Consider the following 6,966-nt stretch of genomic DNA (forward strand, 5'->3'; position numbering starts at 1 on the left):
ATTTATCTTTTAACACGTTCATACATATTAAAGAAAATAATAATCAGGAAGCTAACATTGGACTAACTGAAAAAAAAAAGATCAATGAAGGATGGAAAATTTCATTTACTCATCAGATAAACACATTTTAATCATATAACTGCTTTTTTTTTTTAAAGCCCCATACGTCATACTGAGGATATTATGATCATTAAAGATGGGCATCGAATTATGATTATAGGTAATCATAATACTGGAAATGTCACTAAAATTGTCAGATGTGAACAGCCTTTCACCAGAATCAGCCATTAGCTGGCAAAGAAGCCGTGCACGGTGCATCTGGAACGGCACAGCTGCTCAAAGCTCCCTCTCACTTTTGTGGCTCCTCTGTAAATGAAACGGTTTTCATGTGCGAGGCAGCTGCTACTTTCTAGCTGTAGACAGCTAATTGATGAGTTTGCACGTTGTAATCAGCGGCGACAAGTTGTTTACTCGAAGAAAACTCCCCGGAATCGGCTTTTAGGCTCGACAGTGAATGAGATTTTGAAAAAGCAGTTTGTGACTGCTGCCTGAGTTGCAGGACTCTCTCAATTTCACATTTCAGGGGGGTTAGCAAACCCCTTTAGAACATCAAAACAGAAAATTATTTATCTTTTTCTGCAGCTTTGATAAACACAGGCCTTATTTGCCCTTGACACCCCTTTTAAAAAATGGATTTTTTCCTTTGAGTCAGTTACTGAGCTCCTCTTCTGTAGAGTCGTGTCCTGATCTGGATCCCGGGGGCTCAAACCCTCTCTTTGCTTAAGGAAATGCTTGAAACCTTTCCTTTTGAGAAAGCTTATAGATAAGACTAGGCTAGCCCCTAGTTATACTTACGCTGTTGCGGTATATCCCATGATGCACTTCTCTCATTTCTCCCACTCTTCCTATCTTTTTCGGCAGTGCGCGCCTCTCATCAATGCGTGATGGTAACCTCATATCTCCTCCCGAGTCCCCAGGCTCTCTCGTTTCGCAGTTTCCCGGGAGGCGTGACTTGATCTACTGCAGCGTCTTACCAGGCGTCCATCATTATTTCTTTCATGAATAAAGCTATTAATGTATCATTTCAGCTATTATCATTTAACTGTCTGTGGTAGCAATAAGATATAATTTGTGCCCGTCCCTCCCAACCCTCATACCCCCTGTGTCTATCACACTCTTGTTTTAAATCTCTCTGTTCATCTCTCTTGTGCTCTCTCTGTCTCTCGGAGACATGAAGTGTCCAATTTTTTTCCGTCCCGGTAAAAGGCAGATTTTCCTCGCCGCAGTCACCGAGTGCTTTCTCATAGGGGGGGGATGTTGGGGTTCTGGCGATCATTTTAAAGACTTGTGGTCCAGACCTGCCCTACTTGGAAACTGTCAAGAGACAATCGTGTTGTGATTTGACGGCGTATGAATAAAATCTGACTTGACTTGTCTTAAACAAGAGCAGTTTCGATGCAGCAACACGGCAGATGTGTCTGTCATGACCTTCATCAGAAAGGTCACGGTCAGTCTTGTCGTGGCAGATGGACGTTTTTCTCCCTCCAGACGTTCCTCCTCTCACCCAAGAGGCTTCTTCAGTTCTAGTGTCTGGTATAAAAGTGCTGGGATTTGGGCTGGGCGTTGGTCCAAGTTGAGAGGGGTCATTATATTTATGAGTGAGTTGTTTTGCAGAACGAGATTGAATGAGGTTGTTTTGTTAATGTGTGCGTTACTATAAGTTTAGTGTTTGGGGACAAAAGGTAAGAATTCCGGGGGCTCAACTGGGTTGAAATTTGAAGAAGAAATTGTAAGGCTGGTTTGCACGGTGCAAACAGATTTGCAGGAATGTGTGTGTTGATCTGCCTTGGAACGGATATCAGCACAAGGTTGTATGCCAGCGGTGGCGTGAAGAGGTCCCCAAAGACTTCAGTACAAGGCCTAATATACTGAGAAATATGAGCAATGGAAATTTTGAATATGTAAAGACAGATTTAACTTTAAATAAACACTCTATTTGAGTTAAAAGTGAATCAAATGTATAAAGTTATTTTCCCCCAAAGGGTACCTCATGATACCTCATGTCACAAAAAAAACTAGCTGAACTACATCACCTGTAAGAAATTCTGTCAGCATTTATTAAAACCAGGTTGGACAGTCGCTCCTGCAACTGTATGTCAGGGTATCACACCTGATCCCAATTTGTAATCGGCGCCAGCTGCAGCAGATGCCGCTAATCAAGATCCCTATAAAGGGCAGCGGCACGCGCTGCCTGGCGCTGGGGGATTGCGGCTCTCAGACCACTGCGGGTCCCTGCCACGACCGGACCCAGTCGGCCGGTGTAATCTCTGACCCCGTCCTGCCTGCAACCTGTCCTGGTGAGACCCAGCCCTGTGCAACTCTGTCTCGGGGCCAGGGGCTTACCAGCGACACCCTGCCTACCGTTTCAACGCAATAAAGAGCTTTCGATCCAGATCCCTGCTCTGAGATGTGGTTCCCTGCTCGAGTCCGCCCTTGCACCCCGTGACACTGGAGCATAGAAGACCCCCAGATATCTTTTTAATATAAATAGTTGAAAATGGCTTTTCACAGCTTGTGACTGAAAATGCGAGGCCAATATACCCGCCAGTCAACCCCCCACCCCACAAGCCAATGGCAAAAGGCTCTGTGTGTCTCAGATCCCTCCTCTGTTCAGGGACCATTTATCCATTTTGACGAAAACTTGTCTTCGTACCGAAATATAGACACTCAGGAGACGAGAAATGCTGATGTGGACACCAGACGGGTGCCCTTCACCTCCTCTATGAGCCCCTTCTGGAAAAAGCAACGCTGAGAAATCTCCCCGACCCGACTTTGCCGCAAGGCTCAGGAAGTCTACTGCCTGTCTCAAGCCCAGGAACCTGGAAACCACATCCCGTCCTGTGACGAGGCGGTCAAACACTCGCCTGAACTTCTCTAACACCGTGTTGCTGTTTCTTCTGGCCAGATTTGAACTCCGGTATGATCCCCCCCCCCAGGGGCGTGGGGTGGTGATATAAGCTAGCCTGGCCGCATTGCACGAGAACATGCTGGGCTGGAGGTCAAAGACAAAGCTACACCGCAGCACGAAGCCACGGTACTCTGAGAATCCTCCGTCAGCAAGAGACCAAGTCCTGGGCGGAGGCACCCAGCGCTGCAAGGTCAGAGCGCCAATCTGATTGTTGAAGATTGCTTGTTGTTGGCCAGATTGTGTTCTCTGTTTCTCCGTGAGTTGCTGGGTATATTTGATGAGCAATGCACCCTGTTGCAGCATCTGGATGATAGATGGCTCTGTTGATGGTTCACTGGTAGCCACTGGGTGGCCTGCTAACCAGATATTCTGTCGGGGCTGGGCTGTCGGACCAAAATGCAGCCATGCAAGAGATGAGAGATGTTTTAAATTCCAGGGAGGCATTTAATACGGGTGACGGACAACTAGAAACAGAACTGCGCACCAGAATAGCACTACATAGGAGCGTCTGCAAGGATACCGTAGCAAGAAGGAGTGGATTGCTTAAGTGGTTTATTGTAAAGTGGTGGTGATTTTAGGGTTGGAAACAGGCGTGGCGGTGATTCTGGAGCTGGGTTTGTCTGCTTGTTCCTGATGCCGGAGGTTGCGTCTCGCCAGGGCAGATGTGGCGCGTCATAGAGCAACAGTCTCTGGAGGGGGAGGGGGATATTTCGGGGACGGTGCAGGCCTAGATCTCACAGCTTTAACGGATGGCCTCTTTGACTCCTCTCTCAAATCACCTGTTCTATCTGGCCAGGATACGGCCGTCTACGAAAGAGTGGCCCTCGTCCTTCAGGTGCGGGTGGACCGTCCTGACCCGAGGAAGTGGCGCTCACATGCTGAGGAATCCGTTTGTGCTGTTTTTTTCCGCCGAGTGTTTTCAAGAAAATATCCAGTTGCCATGACAAGGATTAGACAACGAAGGAGGCCAGACATTTCTGTCCGGGCTCTCCTGGATTATCTTCTGTCTTTCATATAAGCGATGAGAAACTGAACGCGTTTGTTTGGGTAAACGCCGTTCGAGTGAGAAATGTGTTTCCTTTGCACTTTTCCCTCCAGCAATCGTGACAAAGTCACTGCAGTGACGCCGCCGCACTCAGGGGGGCAGCAGTGACGTTCAGTTGGACCGCTCTCGCCGAGACAGGACCGCAGAAGCAAAGGTGTCAGTGATGTATTTTAATGTCTCATTAAAATGTATGAGGACCAATAATACACATAAACAAGAGGGGGAAAAAAAGTGCCACCCAATGCATTGTTTACACACTTCCCTTTTTAACGTTAGACGTCGGTGTCGACCCTCACGGATGAAGAACAAAAATCTGCTAGCAGACTGCGACCCCATCGTGACAACAAAAGAAGAGTTTGTAAATCCCTGTCTGTTGTTATTGCTGCCTGCCCGACATTTGTCATACGCTCTCCTCTTATCGCCCCCCCACCTTCCCCTGTCTTCCTCATCCTCTTGTTCTCGTCTGCTCGCTCCCGCCGTTATTTCCCCTCCCCTCTATATTGAGCTGTAAGACTCTGAAGTCCCCTGAGGGCCGGTGGATGTTTAAAATTCCTACCAGTTGTAACCTCTATATCACTCACATGCCTGCCGCGCCACCGGAGGGGCGCAGAAAGAGAAATCCATCTTCTGCCGGCCTTTCTGAATATTTCATAAAACCTTAGAGTGCTAGTTAAACACTCAGCATCCGTTTGAGCCTTGTGCCCCTATATCACAGCGGGGATATCCCAGGTAAAATATTTTAATTTGACTTTGATATACCCATAGACCTTTTCGCTGTGTGGCAAGCTTGAGATTTCTTCACAAGTCTCTGATCTTGTATAGTTTTTTTTGAAAATTTCTTCCAACAATTTTTTTTTTTTCAAAGCTTGACTAATCCCACACTGTAAGTATGTGTGCAGAAGGTTTTTTTTTTTTTTTGGTGATGGCGTGTACATACTCTGTGAAGCCTAATTGGAGCAACTCAGCATTAAAACTGATGTTTCTTATTATGAGGCCTTCCACTGCCATAAACATTGCTTTGCATATTTTAATGAATGCTTGCTTTATATATATCCCCCTGATGAACTACGGTTTCAGGGCGTCTGAAATAAAAACAACCATCTGGCGACTTTTTGTCTCTGCGTGTCGCAGATGGATGAAAAAGAAACCCAAAAAAAAAAAAACACTTCAAATGATTTTACGGCCCCGTGATGATTTCACATTTAACCGTTTGCATATGAAGGCGTCTGAGATATTGTTGGTAGAGTGGGCGTCCCTCCAAAGAGAACGGTTGAGGATTTAATTCCCTCCTACTCCTGTCTACATGTCGAGGTGTCCCTGGCCAACACGCTGAACCATCATTTGCGCCTGGTGGCCTGGTTAGGGGTTTGCATGGCGGCTCGGCCACCATCGGTGTGTGTGTGTGTGTGTGTGTGTGTGTGTGTGTGTGTGTGTGTGTGTGTGTGTGTGTGTGTGTGTGTGTGTGTGTGTGTGTGTGTGTGTGAATAGGAGTTATTGTTTAATACAGACAGGGAGCTGGGATGTGCTTTTAGATGTGTGTTTTCAATAAGTTGTGAATATTCACCATGCTATGACATTTTTTTTTTATCGTCTTTCATATCATTTTATCTACAAGCAATAATTCCATTTATAACAAGAGTCATTCAGCTCTTCAACAGATGTTTACTGGTATTATTCCACTCTGTTCTCTCGTTTCGTTTTATTTCATTTTTATTTATTTTTTTGTAGTTTTCATTTTCACAGATCTGGAAGAGAGGAAACAGCCCTCTGACTTATAATTTCATTTAGACACAAAAGATTTACTCCGGCAGATGTAATAGGATACGTTTGCATGTGGGTTTTGGAAGATTAATATACATTTTGGTCATTTCTCTCATTAAGTCTTATTAATTCGACTCATGATTTGAATTGAAAACATACCGAACCCGATGATACATAGTTAATGTAATACCTTTGGCACCTATGTGGGTCTGCAGCCCATGGTAGTTTATCTCAATAATTCAACCTTGCAAACATTAAATGGTGATCATGAACTCGTATGTGTGAAAAATTAGCAAAGAAATAAGAACCCATCTTATTACCCGCTGTGTGCAATCACTGTCTTCCAAGTCCCCCCGCAGCTCAGAAAGAAAAGAAAAATTCTAAACAGTGAGCCAGATCACGCTGAGTTTTTCCTCCTGCACGTCCATCCATCCATTCAGAAATTAATGTAATTCCCAGCAGGCAGTTAGTTGGCGGCAGGCCTCTACCTGTCCGTCACTGCACCCAGCGGCAGACCCTCGGTGGGAGGACACTCCACCTGGTTCATAAGTCAGCACCGGGGACCTGCTGGGGTGGAGAACTGATGCTCATGCCAGCAACGCTACGACAGCTGCATCAGTCGGTCCTCAGCGGGAGAACGCACTCCTGCCTGGATGAAAATTGCATGTACTTAATTGTAAGTAAAGATATCTATATTTAAAATAAGATATAAGATTGTTTGGTGATACTGAATTAAAACTGTGATAAAACAAAATTATGCTTGAAACAAGACTGTAAAAAAAATGTTAATGTTCCATATTATGACTGCGGTCCACTGAAAGTGTTTAAGATACTTCAAAAGTGAATGAAAAATTTCTGGAGTTTCAGCAGGTTTTTAACATGTCTTTCGAACAAGTTAGAATAAATGCTATTGTATATGTAACCATTGCAACAGTGCATATACATATATTATTGTTCAAGGAAATGGAAAGGTCTTTAAAGAAACTCCGTCAAACGGCTTTCAAAAGGAGTGAGAAAATCTTCGCATAATATACATTTTTTTTCTCTACACAAATTGAGCTGTAACAACATGTATATTGGTTTCTAAAGAGCGGCATGTACTTTGTTTACCCCCTTTGATAGTCTACCCAGGAAAGCCCAAGTTTTATATGTATTTCATCAATATTTGATAACATATTATTATCATATATAG

The sequence above is a fragment of the Fistularia commersonii genome, chromosome 9 (genome assembly GCF_037954325.1).
Source record: "Fistularia commersonii isolate RoL2024-O1a breed Wild chromosome 9, RoL_Fcom_v1.0, whole genome shotgun sequence".
NCBI lineage: Eukaryota > Metazoa > Chordata > Actinopteri > Syngnathiformes > Fistulariidae > Fistularia > Fistularia commersonii.